The 25982-nt window shown below is 41.6% G+C and overlaps 1 protein-coding gene across 7 annotated transcripts in view; it reads right to left on the bottom strand.

The window, feature by feature from the left end:
- Nucleotides 1–25982, bottom strand: part of LOC121888825 — a 149165-nt gene that overhangs the window by 76268 nt on the left and 46915 nt on the right. For all 7 annotated transcript variants that reach the window (XR_006093316.1, XR_006093317.1, XR_006093318.1 and 4 more), the window contains exons 11-16: nucleotides 24833–24960; nucleotides 20938–22562; nucleotides 17126–17230; nucleotides 16990–17038; nucleotides 15947–16053; nucleotides 13025–13176 (exon numbers count right to left, since the gene is read on the bottom strand). The gene's annotated coding sequence lies outside the window, so the exon portion shown is untranslated. The remainder of the gene's footprint in view (nucleotides 1–13024; nucleotides 13177–15946; nucleotides 16054–16989; nucleotides 17039–17125; nucleotides 17231–20937; nucleotides 22563–24832; nucleotides 24961–25982) is intronic.

Below are 25982 nucleotides of genomic sequence, written 5' to 3'. Positions count from 1 at the left end.
CTGCCTTTGCCCTAAAAAGTGTGCAATTTTTGTGTGTGAGAGAGGAAGTTTTACATACACTTTGTATGGGTGCTAGATTAAAGGACCATTTCGCCAATTTTCAACCGTATCTCCAGCTATCCGAATTAAAGATATAGTGTGAAAAAACGCCTGCAGTTGGTACTGATGTTGTCTGTGTCTCTGGGACGCAGCTGCAAAATCTGTTGTTCTTCTGGCACCAGCGCCGTCGTTTGACGTGTACAGTGACGTAGTTGGGGGCAAGGAAGAACTACAGGCTGTTTAATCTTGGATTTCTAGTCTCTGCTTCTGGGTAGCCAGGGAGCGTGCTCTAGATGCTGCTCAAAAACAAAACTTCCTTGTTCTCTTTGCTTGTATTGCAAACTGGCTATGTTTACAACAGTGAAAATGGCATCCCAAAATACGAGTGCAGAGGATGTTATGGATGAGGATACATTTTACAGTGTTTTGGCTGACTCAGATATTTAGCTGTACTTATTCGAGCCAGAGTCGGTTTGGGTGCCAGAAGCTCGTGTGCAATGCATCCTGGCACATGTAGACACTGCCGGCACGGCTCCGCGAGCAGGAAAACTCAGCTTTTTAGGTCAGTATAGCACGCGCTGAGGAATTTACTGCTTCGATTGACTACATTTACCATCGACGGTGACTGGACATCCACATAAAACATGGCGAAAGAAAATGAGAGAGATAAAAGTTGAGAAATGTGGTACTTGACCTCCAGTGTGTGCTTAACATGAAGGGAGGAGGCAGAAACCTTGTCTTTTATCTCTGCTTCCCATGAGGCTGCCTGTGCAGTCCAAGCTTATATACATAGCGCATATAGTATAATGTACATGCAGTTTATCTAGACATGTAGAATTAGTAGTTGCATGAAAATATTTATCACACGTTAAAAGGATAATTCCTGTTTATTACAGCTGGGGTCATTGAACACTGCTAAAAAGAAGTCAGAGGGGTCAGACAGGTGGGAAACAAACCCCCAGGTTAGCCAACCAATATGGATAAAATCCTCTATCACAGTATATTTAATCTAATACTGTGAGATTGATACTGTATATTGCGATAAAGAAATTGGGGTTAAAATAACCAGACGTGAATGTCTGTTTTGGCTAATCCTTCATTACACTGATGCAAAAATCATGTAAAAAGTACAATATTCCATAAAGCACTCATAAGGTTCAATATTGAAGGGAGAGCTACATGTGCCTCCGTAACGGTAAGGCAAAATCTTTGACATTTAACAAATTTATATGATGTCACAGTATATCATATCACCCAACCCTATCTGAAAGGGAAAACCATCATTATTAATTATGACCTAAACTGTCTATTGTAAACATCCATTGCAGTTTACAGACATGTTTCCTGATTCTACTCTGACATATTGCACTTGCCATCATCATGCACCCACAGTTTTACTGTGCAGCGAGGGATTATTAGCAACATTAGCATTAGCATCATTCGCATCATTTGTTGTAATGATGCTGCTGTGCGTGTTTCTCCACGAAACACTTTACAGGTATAAATGTTGGCCAAAACTATAACATAAAAAATCTGAATTTGCCTGTAATACTTAAGATGAAATATGCACATGGAGCAACATTATGCTTCTGACACACAGTATGTTCAGCATCTCAACATATGCTTTGGCCTTGGGTGTATGCCTGAAAAAAAAAACGTTAACCCAGTCTGACACACACACACACACTCACGGTTGTAGCAATGAGATGCTGACACACTGCAGTGACTCACTATATCTATTGTACACATAGAGATAGTGCTGAGCCATGACCCACATTATGAGCATGTGATCCATCTACCCACATTAACATCAATGAGCAGAACAATTCGTAATGATTTATGATCGTCTTATTACATAGGTTGACAGACATACATCCTCCTAATGAGTATGTGTACAATAAAAGACACATGCACACAAGAACAGAGAGGCCCGCCATAATTACAGCTACAGTACAGTAACAACACCGAGACACTAACACCGCAAATGTAATGACCCTGAACACTCTCTCTGCACATGTGGTTAGCTAGCTGCTTTAAACTCACATACATACACATTCACAGACCACATGTGGAGTAACACACTTATCGATCTGGATACTTAAGCACATCGGGCCAAGGTTTAGCCTTTTGGCCCATAATACCGGCTTCATGGCTGAATTTAGCCAAAAGGCAAAAAGGAGATGGAGATTACACACAAACACACACATACACACACAGATGTCCAATGAGAAACGGTCATTACTACCATGCTGTTTAGCCTGCTGTGCCTGTGTGTGCATTTTCCATCACACAGAAAGGCTTGAAGTGTCTCACATGAGCACTGCTACAATATGTGCTGAACATCTTCTGTTGATGACTATGAATATTGTTTACCGAGGCAAACATCTCACTGTCTGCAGCATTTCTTTGGCTTCCTGTTCCTTTTGTTGGCTTTTTGTGATCTTTTTGGGTTTTTAAAGGGTAATGATATTTTTGTGGTTTTCCGCCCGATGTGTATTTGTTACTTTTGGAATATGCTCCGTGTGTGTGTGGCACCTGCCTGAGGGCTTGTTTGCTAAGCACAGTGTGCTGATCCATGGCAGGGTTTTTGTGGTGTGAGGAACAGGTGAGAGACGAGAAAAAGGAGTCGACACGATGCCCTTGCTGCACTCGCACAGAACACTTTCTGATACACACGCACACACAAACACACCACTGTATGAGGGGAGGGAAAACGAGTTAGAGCAAATACTGTTCAACATATCTCGCTATTATAGCGCAAGAAAGAAATACTACTGTGCAGAACATTCGCTGGAGCAAAATACACAATCCCGCAATTGTTTAAAAGTCTCAGTTTTTCCAAAGATGCCAGTCTGGCATGAGTTAAAAATCAGAGAAATATGCAGCAGATAATTGGGAACATATCCGCACAGCGCACTGTTTATATGAGCCAGTGTTTTTGTGCATTATGTCTCCAAGTGCTCTGAGCATATTTGACAGCATCAAGAACATATGAGAAAGTATGTTCCACTGGATGTATGCTGCTGCCTCCGAGTCACAATGTGTATGTGTATAGATGGTATGTGTATGTTCTGGAGATTAGGCAGTTATGAGTACAACTACGTGTGGGTTTTTGTATGTGTTTTAGGGTGAGTAAGCCACTCTTACCACCACATGTACTGGTAGGTGTGTATGTGTGTGTCTATCTCACTGTGTTCTTAAAGTCTTGTACAACCCCGGGCCTGTTTTCCACTTTTGTAGACTACGGTTTTGTTATTCAGGCGAAATAAACTGCCACATTCCCTTCTCTCTCTCTCTCACACACGCACGTACACACACACACGTCTTTCCAATCACTCTAATTCGTAGGTTGGATACCCTTCTAATTATTAGTTGTTATAGAATAAGGTCAAACAAATAAAGAAAAAATTGAAATGGTGATTTTTTGGAGCCTCTCATATGCCGTTTTTGATTAAAACCGTTACTGACATATGCAACACTGATGACAATGGGAGATGATTTTGAGTCATTAGAGAGTAGTTTGGCTCACTTTAGAAAACAATGGTTTGAAAGCATGTACTCATTCACTTTGACATATTCTGACACATGTATCCTATGTTTTAGTGTATTTCAGATGTTTAATTTCCTCATCAAAGTTGGGAAAGTATTTGTGCCACTCAAAGTCTTACTTTGCACGATGACAGGTTTGTTTCCATCTGTCTTCGTCCAAATATTATGAAGGCGAACAAGATGCTTATCTGTAGGGCCTTTTTTTTTTTTCCTTTATTCAATCAGCTTTGTCTATTTCCTCTTGTTTTGCTCAAAAAGTTGGCAGAAAATCTTGTTTTGGGAGGCTTTTTGTTTCTTCTTTTCACAATTGTTGTTGTTGAATGTGTTGGCATGATATGCAAGAGAAAAAGAAATTGGACTTCCAAATCTCTGACAATCTGTGTTTTATCATCGTCTCTGGTGGACTTCGCCATGGGGTGATTAATTGCTGATCAAACATGTGACATGACCGCGGGCCTATGTGCCAGCAGTCCTTCATGTTTCATTTTCTGATCATTTCTATTTATTTTTAAGATTCTTTCCGCCCATGGTTAATTTCTCAGTAGAATTTATTTAGAAATGTTGATTAGTTTTCATTTTCTCTTGCTCTTACTCATGCTCCCTTTCCTCCACTGTTGGCTCCACGATCCCTCTGCCTCCTTCTCCCTCCCTGCTTCCCTCCATCATGTTTACTGTGGGCTGGTGGCTGACTGTAGCCTTCCCCCCTCTGCCCAATCAGTGGCACTGGCTTGGGCTACTAATTGAATTGGGCTGGAGGTCTAATTCTAATGTGCAGCAGATGGCCGGGGCATTCCTGCATTCAACCAGCCGCGGGCCGCCGCTCCGCTCCGCGCTGCTCTGCCCAGGGTAATGTAAACCACCACGGAGAGAGAGACAGAAACAGGGAGACAGCCCTACCTCAGTCACCTTGAGGTTACACACAAATATACTAACTCTCTCTTTTTTTTTCCCTCAATCGCATTTACAGAGTTGACTGCAGTTGAGCCATAGAGCCACACAGCATTTAACGAGCAAATTATTCTCACGCTTCGCATATGCTCTCTGCTATAGCCTCCTGTGACCCAAACATGCATAGGGACAACCCTGCATCTCAATTACTATAGGTAACACATATAAAAAATCTACACAGCAAAAAAAAATCTGCTCCCACTGTTCATGTTGCATACATATCAGTGGATTAAACCATCACTGGATGGCAGTGTTGAGCTGCACTGAGCGTCGATCCGGTGACAGTGGTGAACAAGGTTCCACTGAAGACATAATAAAGACACAAATCAATGGCCATAATTTGGAAAGAGACTCATCCTGGGTTAGAGTTATAATTTCCCTGGTTTCTGGTGCTGCATTGGAAGGTAAACATTGGAAGTGCTAAATCACAACAGACAGAGGAGGTCGGAAAGAAGAGCAGAGGGTGGTAAATAGATAGAGGAAGGAATGAAGAGATATAAGGAAGGGAGGCGTAGAGCTGAGGAGCTGAAGAAAGAGAGAAGGGGATAAAATCAGAGCTGCTAATGTAATAACAGCACAACACAGAGATGGGGGAACATTGCTTCTCACAATGGCTACTATCAACAGCTATCAAGAGCAATAGGGACGTGGCATCAGAGAGCGTGCGGTGCGCGGTGGTGTTGTGTGTGTGCGCGTGAGAGCACACAAGCATACTTTGCTTGAGCGGGGTCGCGCTTACTGTTTTGAGATGACTCCCCAGAGTGCAGCCTGAGTGCTGTGTGGAAGATTATGAGTAAGATAGAAAGCACACATGAATTTGAGCTTTGTTGTGCGCCAAGATAATAAAAGATGGAACTCTTTGTCAGAGCATTAAAGTGTATGTTTTGGGAGTAAATGACTGACAACACAAAACAGCCATTTGGGCTGTGGGCGTGACAGTAGCTCTTTGTACAAAGAACTTAGATCTGTAAGCAAGTGTGTTTATTTACGTTTTTTTGCCCAAATGTATGAGCACAAGTAGTTATTTAGATGCATCTCTATGGATGTTCTGTGTGTTTGTGTGTCGGTCGGGGAGAAGTCAGAGATAAATGGCTATGACTGTGGGTGGTAATTGCAGGTGATTTGGAGCGCGCAGTGTATCCTGCCTTTCTCTTATTATAGACACACTAAGACAACGTAGCTTCATCTGCAGGGCTAATTACAGACAGACAAGGTGTGAGGCCTAAAACCAGTGCACCAATAATTGGAACAGCAACTCACTGCATGTATATTCTCTTGCAGTATGTTGTTGATTCACTGATACCAACAATGCTGTATCTTGTGATACTAGGAAACAGGTGTATCCTTTCTTTAACTCAGACCTTTTAACTCTGTAACTGTTCTGTCGGTTTAGCTTTTTGCCACTTAGACTGTTGAGTGAATGATAGCTTTCCGAGTACATGTTGCCGCACGTGTATGTGTGTTTGATTTGTAGTTATTAACTTCTGAGAAACTGAGAGAGCTTCATAATACATTGAATAAATACAATAAGGTGGGGAATAACAATTATTAGTCACACTAGCATCAGGGCCCTAGCAGATGGTGATGCTGATGTTGATGTCAGTTGGTCGGGTCGGTCCACCACTTTGGCCCCAGTTTGTAGCCTTTCCTATATTTACATTCCAGTCACAGCAGTATACCTTCATTTCGCTGAAACATAATACTTGTCCAAAAGTCACAACTTGGGAAACTTGTTAAACCTTTTTTGTTTTTTTATTGTGCATCAGATGGAATTGTTTTTCATTCCATCTGGTGGTTAGAAGAGTTGGAGGATTTTGGAAAATACTTTCGAAACAGTGATAATGTTGTTTAAAGACCTTCTGGGCTTTTCAAACATAGCCAAGCAATTATCTTTCGGAAAAACTAATGCTTAGCTCAGTGACTCGAATGGGAATACATGAGAGGCACAAACTGAGGTTAGCCCAGACTGAAATATCTTAACAACTCTTGGATGGGTTGCCATGAAATTTGGCACAGACATTCATATTCCCCAGTGGCTCAGTTACAATGACTTTTGTGATCCCCTGGATTTTCATCTCGCACCATCGTCAGGTCAAATACCTGCACAAGTAATAACACTCCCATGAGCTTCAGCTGTACATAGTGTTTTTAGTGCTAATTATTTTACTTAAAGGACCAATATGTAGGATTTAATGGCATCTGGCAGTGAGGTTGCAGAATGCAACCAACTGAATACCCCTCCCTTCACCACTCCTTTTCATGCATCTAATAGAACCTTTGGTGGCTGTGAAACTTGTGAAAAACACAAAAGATCCTCTCTAGAGCCAGTGTTTGGTTTGTCTGTTCTGGGCTACGGTAGAAACATGGCGGTGCAACATGGCAGGCTCTGTGGAAGAGGACCTGCTCATTCTAAACTAACGAAAACACAACAATTCTTATTTTCAGGTGATTATACACTAATTAAAACACACTTATGAATATTATATTCCATGTCTACCAATAGAGCCCCCTAAATCTTACATACTGGTCCTTTAAAGTTAGCATGGTAGCACACTAAACTAAGATGGTGAACATGGTAAACATTTTGTCTGCTAATCATCAGCATGTTAGCACTGTCATCGTGAACATGTGGACATTTAGCGTCACTATGCTATGCTCTATGAGTACAGCCTCACAGAGCCAAAGAATCACTAGTGTAGCTGTAGACTGTTAGTGTATTTTAAGGGCATTTTTATGCCTTTATTAGATAGCTTACAGTAGGAGACTACAGGAAATGAGGGGAGAGAGAAGTGGGGAATGATGTACGACAAAAGGTTCCCAGCCGACACTAACTGGGGATGTTGCAGTTCATGATGGATAGTCTTCTCAATCGACCAATCAATGAATCAACTAATCAACTAATAACTCTTCTAAAATATGCTATATAATTGATTTCTGCTTTGTGTTTTGCTCCTCAGCTACACATAACAGATTTTGGATTGATGTATAGTGCGGTGCAGAATCACCTGTACTGTCACTGGCATCGTTACTGTGGGTAACACATCGTATTTTGTGAGCTAACTTATGATTTCCACCCTTACTCACCTGCTTATTCCATTTTCTATTCTATTTTCACATACTCAAACACACTCACTGAACTCTCATTCCTCAACACTAAAAGGAGTCTCTATCCCCTCACCAGCAGTCACCGCCTGTTACTACAGACACACACACAGAGTTATATCTTCAGAGTGGGTCTGTCGGCATGCAGGCGATAATGTCTCAGTGTGTGTCTTACTCATATTGTCCATAGTATCATCATTAATCATTTCTCCTCTGCCCAGACATGGCCATCAGTTATTGAGAGGTGCAATAATTTGGAATTGATTTAGTCCCCCCACACAGGGCCTGGCTCAGAATATAAAATGCTCCTTTGGCAAGACAGAGGAATGAAAGCTAATGATAAAGGGCTGTCAGCATCTGAAGCTGTACAATTCTGCAAATAGCTGTGAGAGGCGTCTCTATCTCCTCTCTCTCTTTCTCTTATTGTCTATTTCTGTACCTCTCTTTTTTGTCGACGGAACAACTAGGAGGCAAGACTGTAGGGAAATTGTTTTTTGTGTTGTGCGAATTTACTTGTTTGTGAGTCAGTTTGGAAGAGGAGGAGGAGGAGAAAACCTGATGGACGGAATCTCTCCTCCTACGCAAAACCCCTTGTGTTAACAAGGATACAGATTTAGGAGAGAGAGCGTGAGAGAGACAGTCACAGAAACCTTGAGAGATAGTTAGAGAGAGACAGAGAGAGAGCTGCGAGCTGAAGAGCAGACTACTAAGCCTCTATAAATAGGAAAAAGATTGACATATAAGAGTTGAGAGACCCTGTTAAAGCTGTTCTCTCTTTATCCTTCCCCTTTCTCCCCCGCGAGACTTCTCCCATTGATTAAATCCATATCAGTTGGCATCGTGATCATTTTTAGAAATTTTGAAAGAAAAAAGCATATAGATGTATTATGTTATAGCTATGTTGTAGCTGTTATAGCTGCTGTTTACTTATATTACAACACGGCCTCCGTTATATTCACAATTTCTTTCTGCAATTTGTTTTGCCACAAAGTTTTGTGGAGGCAGTGGTGATGTCTGCCACCAGTAGGAAAATGAGCAGTATGAAGGCAGCAATAGAGCATTTCAGAAGCTATTGATGCCTGTCAGCTCTGGCATACTGTTATCAATTCCAATTATTTTGTTATTACTTTCAAATATGAATTGGTTCTTGATATCGAACCCTCCCTTCACAACTTCTCTTTGCTGTTCTCATCCACTACTGTCTTATCTCTGCCTCCCCTCAGCAACCCCTCTCTGTTCTCCACATACATAAGAAACAAGTGTGCTTCACCCTTGAATCCTTAAACATTTCTTTACAAACTAAGAATTTTTAGATTGTTGTGCAACCAAAACCTTAACGTCTATTTGGATTTTAGTTGGTTGATATTCTCAACGTCTTCTGTCACTAATTATGAACAGAATGCGATGGTAACAGGACTGTAAATACTGGTCTTCATTTACCTTTATTTAAGACAATATATTATTAAAGACAGGACTTTATTTCTAATTCCTGCTGTGAATCTGATCATATTCATTTAAAAAACCCTCCCTGCTGTTGGATCTGCCCTCGTTTGCCATGTTAATTTCTTCTTCCACCTTTTATTAGGAAAACTATAGTGCAGTCTCCGTCTCCCGATGATCATTCTCTTCTCCATCTCTTTATCCTTCCCCCCCTTCTACTTTCCTTTCCTGCTTAGCTTTCTCTCTTTATACTCATCTCGCTCTTGTCTGCAGCTTTTGTGTGTGTATGCATGTATGTGTGCCAGCGGTCTGGCGGAGGCTGGAAAGCAGGTGGGCGAGAGGAGCTGAAGTGACACCTGGTAACAGGCTGACAGCCCCAAGGAGAGATGCAGCACTTTCATCCCTGACACGTCTCAACCTCCTCTCCACATAATCATGAACTTTTCGACACACATGCAAGCTGACACACACACACACGCACGCACTGTATATTGTATATGCTAACACACATATTCACCGAAGAAATAGCATGCATATAGTGTACAAGCAGAAGCAGGTGACAGAATATAGCAGTCTGAAGGAAACAGTCTTGCAAAGAATTTTTCAATGCTGGAAAATGGATCATTATACCAGGTATTGTATTCCTCATTCTGTACAATCAGTGGTGTTTTTTTTTAACAGCAATTTCTCTGCAGTGGTTGTGCATTTGGTGGTTGGGCTGATTGCGGATACAATAAAAAGGTCAGCCTGTATGTTCATTTTTTACACGGTTCATTGTTCTACTTCAGCAACTGCACACTTAGCCACAAAAATAAATGGCGAAATAAATAAATTATTGCAATTACACAACTGTCCATATATAATATATGCAACACCTCCTACAACTTAACCTCTCCCACTGCATCGACAAAAATTCCACAGCGTATTCTTTGGTTTGGTTCGACATTATAATTAACACCCAAAAGATAAGTAGTTGTATAGAACAACAACAGCAGTCATGCCTCAGGCTTGTTTGAAGCGCTAGGTTTGTGCAGAGAAATCTACATGTAAGTACAGTAAAACAAACATTTCAAAACCAACTAACAATCTCTTTTTTTTTGGACTTGTTTGTGTCTAAATTGCACGCGGAAACAAAGTCCCACACCTCAATAATAACGTTCTTTGTTTATAATTGAGGACTTTATGTTCATAAATGCTAAAAGGTCTTTACATCTGTTTAAAAGAATTGCCATGAAAACCCAATCTTGTACCAGATGCCAACGATGCCCTGTTGTTGAGTCAGCCATTGTGAGGTCCATAGATTTTAACGGTCCCATCTTATCAGAACTCTTAAAAGATCAAGCTTTTCCACTTTAATCCCCTCTTTTTTACTCTCTCTAGCATTCTCTTTCACTTTATCCCCAGTACCTCTGAGCCACTGAACTACGCTTATACAGCAATGCCACCAACATAAACACTCCAAAAACCAATGGGACTCTAGATGGACTAACACCTCAAGGCGATACACTCCATCAGCCTGAGAGATGGACGCTCCTGCTGTTCACTCCTGCTCAGGTACTATTGTTTTTTTTTCCCTCCATGTTGCCTTTACTGGATTCACTCTAGCTAAATGTGATGGTGCAAAAACTTCCAACTTTCAAACAGACATACACAACTCACAGCACTCAGGACCAATTACCCACGACCCAGCCAGCCAGGGAAACACATGAAAGTTATGGTTCAATTAGGAAAAAGGGTAAAAATAATCTAATCCATAAATTAGCTAAAGTCAATTAGGACAACTCACCAATTAAGGACAAATCTGTTACTTGAGGGCACAGCTATAATGAGGTTGCGGGAGGAGCCACGCTGAGACTGTGTCCTTGCTTGTTTGTGTCGCACTCAACAAACACAGAGCTTTGGCCATGTTTTTGATATGGAATTAGCCTGCAAATTGAATTTTGCGGGGACCGAGCCCGTGTCTGGCCACATGAGGAAGCAGGAGACAGAAAGTGAGAGAAAGAGAGAAAAGAAGAGAGAGAGAGAGAGAGAGTGTGTTTATGTGGGACTATTTATAGATGCTGTGTCAGTCTGAATACAGGGTGGATATAGAAGCTTGTCTGTTTTGTGGTGCAGAGTGACTGATTCTCATCTAACTCAATACTGGCAAAACCCTAGTGTTTTTTGGAAGGGCAGGAGTATTTATAGATGACCGATTTTCATTTTAAAAGAAAAACTGGAGAGAGATAATTACCCTAAAAAACATGAAATTTCAGAACACTGACAAGTACTTTCGATTAATCCCCAAAAGATTAAATTAACACAAAACAAATCCCCTGATTTTCAGCACATTCTGATAAACAATGACCTCCTCTATTGTGAAACTTGATCTTTAAAGCTGACTGACCTTTCACACCCTGGCCCTCCACCCAACCATGCCTTCAAGGCTATCTTCCCACCTTAGCTAATGGTGGCCTCGGTCTTTAAAAGGTCCAACGTACAGGAACGTTTCCTGCCCCGTCATGGTGATTCCCTAAAGACGCTTCAATATCAAAGCCAAAGTGTAACCTTAACAGACGGAAAACATCTCCGGTGCAAATAGTCACCACAGAGAAAAGGCAAAAGGAGACGGAGATTTTTCTATTCTTTTTCTTCTCCACAAGACCAACAGTAACTTTTTTATGATGAAATGAGGCAGCACTAGAGGCAGAAAACCATTGATCTTGGCAACTATTGAGTGCTGCAGCTTGCGCACATCAGAGACCGAGAACCTTTTAGAAATAGGCGTGATGATGACAGCATGTAACAGCATCTCTTTTATGTTTTCCCTCTTCTCTCTCTCTCTTCCCTCCCTACACAACAAGACTGTCAGTGAACTGTGATGAGATTTGGGGGAGTGAGCGGGGGTTACTGGGAGGTCTGATTCAGACACCTCTGATACCTCCCTGGGCCAAGGTTACTCACACACTAAATCTGCACTCATGCTGCATTGTGGGGGAAGTGGAGAGGGGCAAGGGGCAGCACTGATGTTGACACAAGTTGACAGGCAGACAAGGCTGCTCTGCGAGCTGGCTGTGCTGCCCCAGGACAGCAGGCCTGGAGGCAAGGAACCAGTCAGCCTGTTCCCCCTCTCTCCCGAGTACCACTTCTGGTCTGGAGGAAATTAAGCCTCGTCTCCATTTTCCCCCACCACTTGCCTGCCTGAGCTTTAGACCTCATCCACATGGACCCTTGGAGATGTTGGGGAATAAGCTGATGAGCTGCTGCCAGGGGCTATGGAGGGCTACGTGGCTACAGCTATGAGCCGCCATAGACACTTAACCCTTTGTGTTCCCCTACTAGCAGGGCCAAAAGTCCTTACCTGAGGTGATTACCACATAGACCTCGGCACCTGGCAGCCATTCATCATTCCCAGCAGCACTGCAGCCTTTGATACCTTGATATGGCTCTAATGGCATATGCAAGAGGTACAGGTCTCACATACACATATATGCAAACAAAATTCAGGGTTGTGGGGTAAATACAATTTGAAAGGATATCCACTTTGCCCTTTGACCTCTGGAACCATAACAAAAGTCTCATGTGGCTGACCCGGGAGAACGGCACTGTACTGACAGATGGCGAGGTCAAATGAATAACTTAGCCATGGAGAATTCAAACACTAATGCTGGTGACCTTTTGATCCGTGCGAGGAGAGGGATGAAGACAAATAGGGAAAGAATAAGGGAGAGGATGTATGAGAGGAAAGGTGAGTAAATCTGTACCCCAGTGGGAAAACACAAGCTTTGTATCATAGCAGCCAAATCCTAAAAATAGTTAGACAAAGACAGCTGCACAGCCTGCATCTGCACTTATCTGCATTATAGCACTGCTTTTTTTCCAGAAGAAAGGTGAGTGTCAGAATGAATAAAAGCAGGAAAAGCAAGACAAAGACAACTGAGTGTCAGTCCAAAGGAAGACACTGAACCTGTCCTATGGAGAGCTCCTCGCTGGCAGTCCAAGAGATCTCACAGATGCTGTCACCATACTTGTTGAAGCCCAGAGATATGATCTTGTCCAGGGTGAATTCAGCGCTGGATTGGTCAAAGGAGCACTGCAGCTCAGGTCTGGGTCCAGTTCCTTAAAGGAAGTGGCAGTGGATGTGTGGTTAGTCTCAAAGTACACAAAAAGAGAACAAAAGAGTAAGAAGTAAAGGTACTGTGTAGGTCCACAAGCCATTATTGAAATCATATATAAAACCCATTGTTAATTTAATAGAATCAAAGTGGTGCTGAAACATTTTATTGTAATGATCATTTCACACATGAATGGGTAAAAACACTATTTACCACAAATGAGCTTTCATTAGAGTGTGCTTTAAATTTAGGCTTTTAACTTCTGTTCATTGCACATTTGAGTGATTTTGACTATGTTGGTATCTGGTTCACTCCTAAATTATTCTAAATTATTTGTTTATTTGTCTGGCTCAGTGGTTGATCACCAGGCGTCAGTTCCTTTATAGAGCACAGGTATTAAGTTGCTACTTGATTTTGCCAGGTAATGTTAGAAACTCCCAGCTAACTGTACACAAAACAAACAGGCGAGTGAATGTTACATCATGACATGTACATAACGCCATTTAAAATACTGATAAATTAATAGCGTGGAAGCAAGAGTGTAAATTGCAGACAAAAATGGATGAGACAGCTGTTGGAAGATTTGTGAGAAAACTTGCAGGTAAGGTGTGGTGATTTTAACACTCAGACCTGCATTGTTCATTAGACACTGCTAAACTATGAACACACATTATTTGCACCTTTGCACAGGTTTGATAACATCCAAGAAAAGAACTATAATAGACATGTGACAGACTATTTGGCATGTTTTATCTCCAGTGTAAATGATGTAGCAATAACTTTTAAAGACGTGAGAGCGGCAACACCGTTTACAAAATGAACAGTATTAGGTCCAAGATGACTCTGTGTAGAAGTGATGTATATGGGATTGAAATAGCAGTTCTGGATCTTGTGTGGAGAGCGACAACCAAGGATTCACCTGTGTCAGCAGTCTGGTAGGAATGGATCAAATGTGAGTTGAATATGGGTTCAATACCCTGTCAGACATTGGGAATGCGTGTGAAAGTAGTATTAATGACCACAGAATGCCACTGAGGCAACAGTAATGTATTAATAGGTGAATGTTTATGGATCATGAATTGCTTATTCTGCGTAAAACACCAAAGTACATAAAACTAGGCCCTTTGTGGACTGCTTACATATGAATAGAGAGATAGCGTGACAGATGTATCACTGTGCTCTGAGCTCTGTGAGGGAGCATCATTAGCACACTGACTGAAATAACTGACAGCTGGCACTGAGAGGAGAGGGATGGAGGGTGAAATAGAGGAGGAGGAGACAGAGCAGAATCTGTGCCAACTATCACCCTCTGGCTGTTCTTCATTGTTTTAATCACAGCAACAGTGTTCTCACTCGGCAACCCCTTGGAGACCCAGGTACCTTAGCCACACTTGACATTAACCACAAGGCGAATACACCCATGTTTAATACAGACATGACTCCTTGCCATCTTCCTTAATGTGTCTCTTTCACTTTCATTACCCTCACCGACTACCATAACAACCAGAGGACACACAAAGTAAAAGGAATATGTATTCTCAATCCCCCCTTTTTTTGCCTTCTTCTCTTTTTTCTACTCTTGTCGTTTCATGGTGCAGCTTCAGATGTGATCCTCTGCTTATTTTCATTTATTCCCTGAGTGCAGTGAGCTGAGGAAGACTCTTTCAGAAAGTTACATCACTGATGATAAGGCCCATCACCGTTGACCACTCATATTTTCTTGCCTTTGGCTTCTTGTCAAAACAAGTCATGCTGAGCCTGGCTGAACCGTATTTTTGGCAATGCCAGTGCCAATTCTGACAAAATGGACAAGATGAGTCAGGACAGGGATGCTGGTACTGAAAAAGTGGGAGGCCTTCTTTGGAGGCAGTGTGTATGCATTCCAATGTGGCGCCACTTTCCCAGAGAGAGGACAGAGCGCGGCAAAGGTCTGGATAGTCCTCTGCTACAGACAATGACGAGGGCAAACAAGACTGGCAGGAAGTCAGCAGAGCAAACTTCAAGGAGAGCAGACTGGACTTAACACTGTAATGAGCTTATTCTATGGGACTTTGTCATTTGCCAGATCAGCATCATTATGATCCCTTAATAACATCACTAAAAGTCATGGTGTGGCTCTGTACAGAAGAATCAAACTCAGGCTTTGAAGTGAGGAAATTAAAATGGGTAATTTTCTGAACATCTAAGGCAATGTTTATAAGAGAGGATTGTCCTATTGAGTTAAGAAATAAACTCAACTGATTAGTTCCAATCAGTTCTTATCTCGCATGTCCCCTCTCCTTCTCCTGCCACCAGACAGAGGATCAGGTCCTCACTGTTATGTGATGTACATGTTAGAGCTGCTGAGGGGTATATTTTGGGGGAAGTATGTGTGTGTGGACTGTTTTATAATGTTTAATGTAGCACCAAATGTTGTGCATCTTGATGTAAGGTCGTAAATGTTTTAGCTGTCATTGCAAAATGCATTTTAAACAGTTTGTGGGTGTAAAACTAAAAATACCTCTAATGATGTCCCCTTGAGTCTGCAAACTTTTGTATCCATTATAAACACAAAGTGTAATTCTTTGTTCTTTCTACAGAGACCATGATCAAAGTATGGGTTTTAGATTGTACTGCGCTGAGCAAATGAATTATTTTGGCATTTAGGTTTTATTTGCATAAAACAAAACTGGAACTGACCCAGGTAATATATTATAGCTAAATTGTGACTATCACACTGTAGCAACAAGCCCAAATCTGCAGCTATTTAATGAACTCTTTGTGGCAAAACTAACCTTGAGTTGTCTCTGGAGTTTGTGGAGTCCTGTGCTGTGCTAACAGTCTGCAGCATAGCAAACTGGCAGCCTGCCCAGATGTTCCAGTTGGCATTCTAATGCAATATCTGCACATACAAAACACATGTGTACATACAAAAGCTCAATGATAAAATGATTTTTGCATTACATTTTGGTCTGTTACAAGGCCAGCATTGCAAACACAAAACAATTCCCTCAAAACCCATGGCTAATACATTTATGCGGTCATTGTTAAGCCACAAACTCACCGCTATGCTACACTGCACAATGAATGGAAACTCAGCATGCAGCTGAGCTGATCAACAAAGCTGGACTAAAACTCAAACACACATCTACGTCTTCTGTCATATTGTGCATAACACAATAACATGAGGAGAGCTCACACAAAATGCAGCCAGGTAAAACATGTGGGAGGGACAACAGGCTAAAATTGGCTCACCAGAATGTAAAAAAATGAAATGAATGTAGAAAAAACAAGAGGACGAACCATCAAGAACTACTTTCCTGTTGTAAAAAATGGGAAATGTCACTTGATTGCTATTATAGCCTTGGTTTGAGGACTAATCAAACATCTTGACGATCAAAGGGACAACCTAATCCTTAATTAGCTGCACTACTAAACAGTTTACAGTACTTTACAGTCTTTCAGAAACCATCGAGTCTAAACCAGCCATTCCTCTACACTTCATAAGGGTCAGGCTGGAATCTGTTATCTGAGAAGAAAGGCAGCAAATGTTTGATTGTAATGTGCCAGAAATTTGATAATAGATATTTTCATGAAAGTAGCTCTGTGCTGGGACATGTAGAGCTGATGTGAAGCTCATGTGATAAGCAGGGTGAAGCTTCTATAAAGCAAAGGAAGAAAACACAGTTGGACTGTCTGTTGATGACATTTGTTCAATTACACTAATTATACCCACAGTCTGGAGTTACTGTGGAAACTAAAGCCCAGGGAAAAAAGTGAAGAACAAAGCAAAGGGAAAAAATTTTTAAAAATTAAAAAAAATATTTCCCCTGCTTACCTGATTCACACACTTGGCACACTTTCCTTCTGCGGATTAACTGCTTGTTCTGTTGGAGGTCTGAGTGTTAGCAAGGTCACGTCATGTCAGGACAACAGCATAGTGTTAGAACTATGAGCTTGGTGGTGCGTCAGACCTTATCCAGCATCCCCATTGTTTGTGAGGGAGGGCAGTTCGATCTTAAAGAAGCCCAGGCTGTGAAGGACGGTGCTCTCCTCCTGTTTCAGAGCCTCCAATGGACCTGAAGATGCACATGCAACACATGTACTGTAAGCAGGTGCACATACACACACGTAAAAACATCACCAAACACAGATGTAGTGCAAAAGAGTCAGCAAGAATACACACATAGTTCTGCATGTATTGTGAAAACATACAAATAGACGCACATAATAGTAGAGAGGAGAAATGGATGTTGCAAAAATATCTACTATCATTCCTCATCTTAATGAAGTCACTCCCTTCCTCTGTGCACACACACACACACACACAAACACACCCCAACTGATCTGACACGTTACATGTGCTTGCGACATTAAGCCGAGACGCTAATTTAAGACCTCTGTGACAAGTGAGAGTTGCGACATAATTAGACAGTGGAGGAGCTGGAACATTGCGAGTGGAGATGGTTATCTATGTGATGTTTAGTTTAAATGGCAGCAATGTTGTCATTGTGTAAGGGGGTTGAGGGAGAGAAGGGGAAAAAAAGGAGTGATGAGAGTGATGAGAGTTAGTTATTTGGTGGGAGTAAAGGAGTGGAAGGAGAAGGGGAGATGAAAGGGAAAACGGGTGAAATAATAAATGGAGGAGCGTGGCGGAGAAGTTGTGGGGTACGGGAGGAAAAGTGGAGGAAGAGATTGAAGGAGAAAAGGGCAGCTGTGATGTGAGGAAAGTAAAAGGAGTAAAAAAAAAAAGGAAGAGGGTACAGTAGGAGCTGGCTGGGGGCCCAGGTATCCTCCTTGGTCCTCTGCTCGGCCAGGAGCGCAACGCTCAAACCGAGGGCTCCCATGGCCCTTCTCACTTGTGCGACAGCTTTGATTTATGGGATATTTGATCTTCACAGCCTTCCCTCGCCTCCCATCTACTCATAGTCTGGGTGCACGGTCACTACACACAACCCTCTCAGTGTTGAGGTGCTGCCTCCCCAGGCCCCAGTGTTACACACACACACAGGCCGTATCTGCTTTCACTTAGGCCTTTTACTGCACTTTGCTGTTCTTGCTGTTGCTGGAAAACCGGCTTATGCTGAAGTGAGTGGGGTCCTAATGAGGAACCAATAACTTGCAGTAGCTATTAGAAATGTTAATGTAATTCATATATGATTAGCCACTTTATCTTAATTGAAGGAGCTGCATGTGGGGAGTAGAATGGTAGGAAGAGTAGCAGAGAATCAGGGAGAGGGGGGTTGATCGGGGTGAAAGAGATGGATAGAGAGAGGAAAATGAAAAGAAGACAAAGGGAGACAGTGTGGGACATGGCTAATGATTAGAGAAAATGAGGGGGTGAACACTTGATGAAACTGTATTTCTATTAAACTGTCAAAGAACTCTCTCTCTGTCTGTTTGTGTGTGTGTGGGCGCCCTTCACAGAGGCACAGTGATGTGGCTGACCCAAATGACTGGGATATTATTGGGAGAGCGAGAGAGTGAGGTCTCTGTTGAATACTGATGAAGCTCGGCACAAAGCTGCCTCCTGGCCTCATTAACCTGCCGAAGACTGCCTTTGTTTTTCTCTGCAATGCTCCAAACACTCCCTACATCCTGCCCTAATGGGGTTCGGAAGTCGCGCCATGGACAGAGAGGTGGCAGCCTTCAAGGAGCTCGGGATTGGCAGCATAAGCAGGAGCAGCAGTGGGAAAAGAATATGAGGAGAAAGATGTGCTCTTCAAGTAAGTGGAGTAGTTTGTCTCTTCTTAGTTCTGAATTTTTGTCACAGAAAAAGAGGGAACTGAGCAGAGAAGTAAAAGGTGTTGAATATGTTGAAAAACTTAATAAAGGAGGTTTTAAACGTGTTTAAAAGTTCCAGATGGAGAAAGGGGAAAAGTCAGTTCTTTATTGATGAAGGAGAAAACAAAATACGACACAAAAACAAAACGTGGATCACACTGTCTCCCGCCGCACTTGCATGAACTTAAGAGGAAGGCGAGGAGGTGGAGGCGAGGAGAGAGAGTGAGGAAGTGGAGCGAAAGGATGAGAAGAAGGTAAAGCAAAAGTAGGACGAGAGATTTGTGCTCTTTCATCTTTGCCTTTGTTTTCTTTGTCGACGCGTGTGGCGTGTGTGATGCGATGCCTGTGTGCGTGCGCGTTTGTGTGCGCCTGTGTGTGTGTGTGTGTGTGTTAGCACAGGAGATTTCAATTTCATCTTTAATGGAAACAGCAAATAGGGGAACAAATAAAACGCGAAGGAGAAGAGCAAATCCTCCCAGCAGAGGCCCAGTCAGAATGGATGATGAGGCCGACATAAAGTAAACATCAGCTGTTCACAAAACAAGTTGGGTATGAGGATAGGGAAGGGAGACAGGAGAAACAAGGTAAACTGAGGTGAGCAAGGAAGGGGGGGAAAGGAGCTTGGAGGAGGCAAGGGAAAGAGGAGTGACTGGAGTCACCGGAAAACAGAAGAGAAACAAGAGGAGCAAAAAGAAGGAGGCAAGAGAGGGAGTGAGGAATGATGACGGGACAGGGGGATCAGTCATGGTGTGTCTTCAAGTCAGAGCCGTCACTTATACTGTGGAAGGGAGCAACCGTGTAGTGAGAAATCATCAGGAGCAGGAACAGATTAGATACAGGCTATTGGTTCTGATGAGGCCTCGTATAGATCAGTAATGTCTCAGTAGGGACAGAGGAGAAGAGAGCAGGAGAGACAGCCAGAACAGCAGTAAGACGCTGGCATCAGTATTGGTAGCACTTTCCCACTTAAGTAGATACGCTGTATGTATAAGGCAATTGCAGTATATCGTAGAAATAAATTATAAATCCAGTTCTAAAGAAAAACTGTGAAAATCTGTGACATTTATCAGCATATAACGTGGAACGCATGAGTTAAATATGTTGTGACAGTAGTGACTTGCATTTTCCGATTCTCATAAGAAAATGTGATAGTATTTCACCATATGTGTAATACTTGTTAGTTCTGCCTATCTGTGTTAATCCACTTGACAGTTGGAGGAAAACACTGTAAAACAGAGGGACAGTATGAGGAGATAAAGCATGAAGGGAGGGAGTGGAGGAGTAGAGGGCTGGAGGTTGAGAGAGATGCCTCAGCCTGCTGCTCTGCCATGCAAGGACGTGACCACCCACCGGGCCAGTCAAGGCTGAGGCCTTGCATCATGTCAGACATGCAGATAGACACCCAGCTGAGTCATCTGGTCTTTGGGGGATGGGACAGATGGACAGATACAAAGCGTGCAAGTGTACACATTACACACACACACACACACACACACACACACACATACAAACACACACCACATACACACATGCAAAACATAAAGCCATTGCTCAAAAAAACATTACAAAAAGTCCTGTTTGCCGAAGCGAAGTTGTGGAGAACGACACACATACACACTCGCAGATAAGCCTGGGTTCATTTAATGAAGGCTTTCTGGCTTTGCTTTGTTGAATTTGTCTTTTATCTGCAATGTATACTGTAAATAAGATGTCTCTAATGCAATTAACATGTCAGACTCATTGCATATAGCAGAAATAGCTGATTTAACATTCTGGCAAAGGACTGCAGATGAACATTAGTCAGTCTTGGCTAACTTGGCTTAACGTTTTCATTCTAATGTTGCTTAGCATGCAACAACCCTAACAATTTAATACAAATGCAAACATTCTACATGCACACAGATGCAAAAAACCAAAAACATACCCATGAATACTATACAAAGTGCAAACAGAAACTACAACAATGTACAAACACTTTTGGGGATAAGACAGTATGCATTACATGTATCTGTGAGAGTATGTTAGTGAGTACTCAAAATGAGGATGTTCTTGTGCTTCTTGTATTCTTTGGTATGAAGTAGCTGTCAGCCAACACCTGCTGGAACCACACCCACAGCGGCACCCGGTGAAAGTCCTGCACCGGTGGGGAAGCGAGTCGAACTGGAATATGGATGAGGATGATCTTCTTCTTGGTGTGCATATTCATGTGAATGTATACCACTGACTTCCACTGGTGTTTTGGTGAAAGTATAAATAGATTTCATATTTCACTTCAGTGGGGTCAGAAAGTCTTTCAAAAGCTCGTTACAGATTAACATGAAGGCGAAATGATGTTATGTTAATAGAACAAATTCTTGTTACTGGGTCACATCTCTCTTTTTAGGAGCAAGTGAGTAATTTCTTTCCCTGCATCCCTGCACAATTATTACGATCAGTAGCACAAAGTATGACAGGCATTTTAATTTGCACTCTGTAAGTATAACATAGCGACGGAAGGCACCTGCTCTCACTGTGAATGTTTAGAAGTCATCATGTCGATGTTAACAGAAAATGTGGTCAATATCTAATCTACATCTATATCTATATAAACATCCCATTATGCATTATTTGCTGAATACGTGTTCACATTTTTTTAATTTATCATTGAGATACTCACAGCCTCTTCCACTGGGATCTCATATTTGTCCAGGATAGCAAACTGTTCATGGATGAGAGGAATCTGAGCCTCTGTCTTGGCCAAATCTCCCTGGAGAGTCTCCAAGAGCTTCAGGCTCTCAGGAAGCTCCACCAGTGTCTGGGGAGGTGGCTCACACTCAAATAACATGGAGTGATTTGCCTGCCTGCATCAGACAGCTGAGCTTTTTAAGATGTGACATGGCCCAGACACAGTGACACTCTCCAGTTTGGTCATTTTAGATACGTCCAGAAAGGGTTCCAGCGAGTGTCATTAGAAAATACCAGCATATGTCGAAAGATCTTCAATTTAAGTAAACAGGATACCAATCAGATACTTAACTTGTCTTCTCATTACAAATGAAAGCTTATCAACTCCCTGATTGACAACACAAACAAAAAATAAATATGTGTGGTCTGCCTCTTGCTTTCAAATAGTGAAGATTAGAGATTATCTTCTAGTGTGTACTACAACAACACAGTTGACAGAAAAGCACCAAGATCAAACTCCTCTTCATTCTTCTCAGGCCAGAATGAAAGTCTTGCCTCTATTTCACTGTCAGTAGCCAGTAAATTTATATAGCAATAAATACTTTCCCTGCTCACTATATAGACACTTCTAGGTCAGCAGATACTATATTCTCACTTCATATAAAATCAGTCAACAGGCAAAAGCTGCTTGATATATATTGTTTTGGAAGAAAAACCAACAGAAGATGCTGCAATGGCAGAATCAGGAAAATACCTAATTTTTTCTTGATTACCTTCTCACCTGCAAAAGTTCAACAATATTATTTACTGAAAAAGCTCAAAGACTAATTTTATTCCACTCCCTACCTCTTGGCATTAAGTTCTTTGAGGCAGGTGTTATGAGGACTTGAGTGGTGAATAGTGCAGCATGATAAACTGGATGTTCAATACCGTCTCTTCCTGTTGAACGGTGTTGGCCTTTTTCTGTGAACCAGAGACACAGAAAGGCAGAGGTGGAAGATTATATTTCAATGTACAATACATAAAAAAATATGTATTGTACAACACAAAAATCTAAACAATCAGGATATACAATAGGTCTGAAAGGCAAGTAACCTTTTTAAGAAGTCATTAACTAAAATCGAATTAAATCTTGGTTCTTACGGCATTTTAAGATCCAGAGTTTAGATGTTTTGACTTTTTATCAGTGCCACAGACTGTCTGGGGCATGTAAAAAAAAGCTTGGTGTCTTACTTTGTACTTACTTTTTGAATTTGTTGATAAAAATTTAAGAAACCTCATTTAAAAAGGAACCAAGCAATAAACAGAACCACCTGTACTATCCTGCAATCGTGTATAACAGCATCAATATCACAAAGCACAACAAGGAGCGATACATTGCAAACTTCATTTGTGCAATGGAAGAAATCAGATTAGTTTTATCCATAGAGAAGTATTATCGACATAGGGGTGAAACCCAAAGTGCTGAGACAGGCTACTGTGTGTACACACACACACAGAATAGTGTTGACACTACAGTGATTTACATATCAATGTCTTTGACAAATCCATAAGGCAATAATGCATACTTGCACTGTAGATGTCAAGTACAGTATGTGTATATGCATGTGTGTGTGTGTGTGTGTGTGTGTGTGTGTGGAGTGCAGCCTGATGTTTGCAGAGATTGTGTGACTGGACTTTGGTGTATAGATTCTACTGAGGTCACAGGGACGACGGTCTTTGCTTTAGCCTCCCTCTTACCTCTGTGCCTAACTCATCATTTCTTTACTTCACATCACCAACTCTCACTTTCTCTCCTCCTCTTTGAACCATTTAGGCTACTGCGTGCATCAAAGTGCTGTTCAAAACTATCAGACAGCTCTTTTATAGTAGCAGACCTATGGAGTCAGCATAAAATCATTGTAATGTCTTAACGCTGAAATTCTTAGATCTATACCAACTCACCACAGCTGAGACTGGTGAGCTGTGATTAAGTGTGAATGCCGGCAGAGATCTAAGTGCCTCCAAATTCTATTCTGTTCATCCTTCAAACATCTACGTCTTCATTCATGTTGACTGCTTAACTGCTTGCCATGAACTGCCTTGCATACAAATGCTGTGAGTGTTGTTTTTTTAATCCAAATTTGTATCACTCTCCACCTTTTAAAATGTAAACTCGCACTACAGGTGTTCAACACACAGCAGGGAATAATGAATGGATGACAGTGGAGTTGACATTTTAGAGTTTACCTGCACATTTAGATTCTGATAAACTGCATGCTGTGAAATTACTTTCACCACCTAAAATCTCTATTTTTTGCACTAAATAATGTGTATATTATTCATAATAAAAATGCAAACCCAGTAGGTGGTTTGTGGTGTACTATTTATGTGCTGTGTTAGTAGTACGGTATGTTTTCAGCAATTTCAGTTATCATTTTGTCACATAGCACGCTACCACCATGGTATTTATACCACATGAAGAAAAGGTGTGAGTTGGTTTTATTGCTTTAAATAAGAAAACCTTTTCAAAACCAGACCTGTGTGCTAGTACTGTCACACTTTCTTGCTAAATTTCAGGACTCACAAGCTGTGTCCCAATTCATGGGCTGTATGCTCACAAAGATGTGTCCTTTAAATGACCTGAAGCCAAGACTGAGCATGCTTGTCCTTCCCAAATTAGATCATCTAGCCTCACAGAGACCAAAATTAACAATGCCCTCCTTTTTAATTTGTGAAGTCAAAAATGTTCAGGTTTATTGTCAGGAAGTTGCCCTAAAACAACTGACAAAGTGCAAATACCAGGTGTAAATTGATTCCATGATCCCCCGGTTTAAAGTATGAGCTGCTAAGTCCGACCTGCTAACAAGCTCAACCATTGATTGATGATAAAAACATAAAATAGACATGTGATATTGTTCAATATTACGAGATGATGAGGAACCCCTGAATGCTACATTTGGGCTTTGACCAGTGTGAATGCTGAGAGCTGCAAAGGATACCCTGCTTGTACCAGCCAAATTCAGGCAAAGGAAGTAAGCATTTTTTTTGGCGACCTTTGTAAGAGAGTAAAATGGGGCAGACCTTGACTGCCCTTTATCCAACTACAAACCAACTCCTCTTTGTCCTCCTCTTGAGTATTGATTGTGGCTGGCGAACAATGCCTTACAGCCACATTGTGATCATTCACACTTCAAATTACTTTGTTTTTATAATGCTACCATATCACTATTTCAGATATCTTCACAACCCACCTGTAAAAAGATTGGCAGGTTGAGTCTCTGGCGGTGCTGTCCAGGTCCACAGGCCTTTAGGCGGGCCTGCAGGTCAACAGGCTGTTGCTCTTGTGGCAACTGTAGTCTCTACATCACCTGGGTGTGCTCTAAAAGATCAGAAAGGTTCAGGGTGACAACAGCGACAAGAAGTTACAAAGTGTAAGCGCAGACAGACAATCCTATACATACCTACCAGGTTAGAGACCAACAGAATAAAAATGTGGTCTTTATTATTCACTTGGCTGTTCCTAATGATCACACACCATCTTCTGAGTTAGCTGGATATTCTCTTAAACTGTTGTTTAGCCTGAAGCTTAGACTTTGGGAAGGTAGTGGAGCCCCTGAACGAAACTCAGGCAACCATGGAGGAGTGCTAAACACCTAACCCATGAGTTTAAAGACATACCATTATTTATTATTATTATATTATTGTGTGTACAATGATTATAACCAACTTATAATCAAGTATATATTACAACAAAAATATCTGACCGGGTCTGAACACTTTCCTAAGGCAGCTTATAGATGGTATATGCCATTTCCTTTTGTCCAGCTCAAACATTTCTCCTAGTTTCATTAAGGCAGAGCAGTGTGTGCCGAGAGTCCCTGCTGTCTGTCAAATATATAGTGCATACAGCACACAGCATGGCCATATAGATATCCACTCTCACACACTCAGACACACTCACTCAGTCACAGCTGCTACCTTGGTTAAAATGGATAGATGGATGGACAGATGAGCAATGAGAAAAGATAAAAAGAAGAGGTGAGAAGAAGGGGGTTTTAAGATAAGGGGGGATAAAGAGGTGAGGATCAAGGGAAGGAAAAACTGGCTGGCTGGGGTTACAGGGGTCAGAAAGTGAATATTTTGGAGGAAAAGGGGAGGAGAGGAGAGAGAGAGAACTGACTGAAGAGACTGAAGATCAGATTGCCTGGATGTAGCTTCATGAATTTTTCTGACTATATTTTCATGCACATTTCTGCTAAAACCTCATTTTAACTTTGTGATTTTCGTGTCTTGCTCAATTCCTTGCTCTCTTAAATTCACCAGATTTGATCAAACCAGTGATTATTTAACCATTATCTTAGATCATCTCTGATCAATCACAGTACAAAATAGTTGTTTGGC

Source organism: Thunnus maccoyii, chromosome 22, assembly GCF_910596095.1.
Source record: "Thunnus maccoyii chromosome 22, fThuMac1.1, whole genome shotgun sequence".
Taxonomy (NCBI): Eukaryota; Metazoa; Chordata; class Actinopteri; order Scombriformes; family Scombridae; genus Thunnus; species Thunnus maccoyii.
Note: the sequence above shows the minus strand (reverse complement) of the source record. Positions and strands in the feature narration are given on the sequence as shown.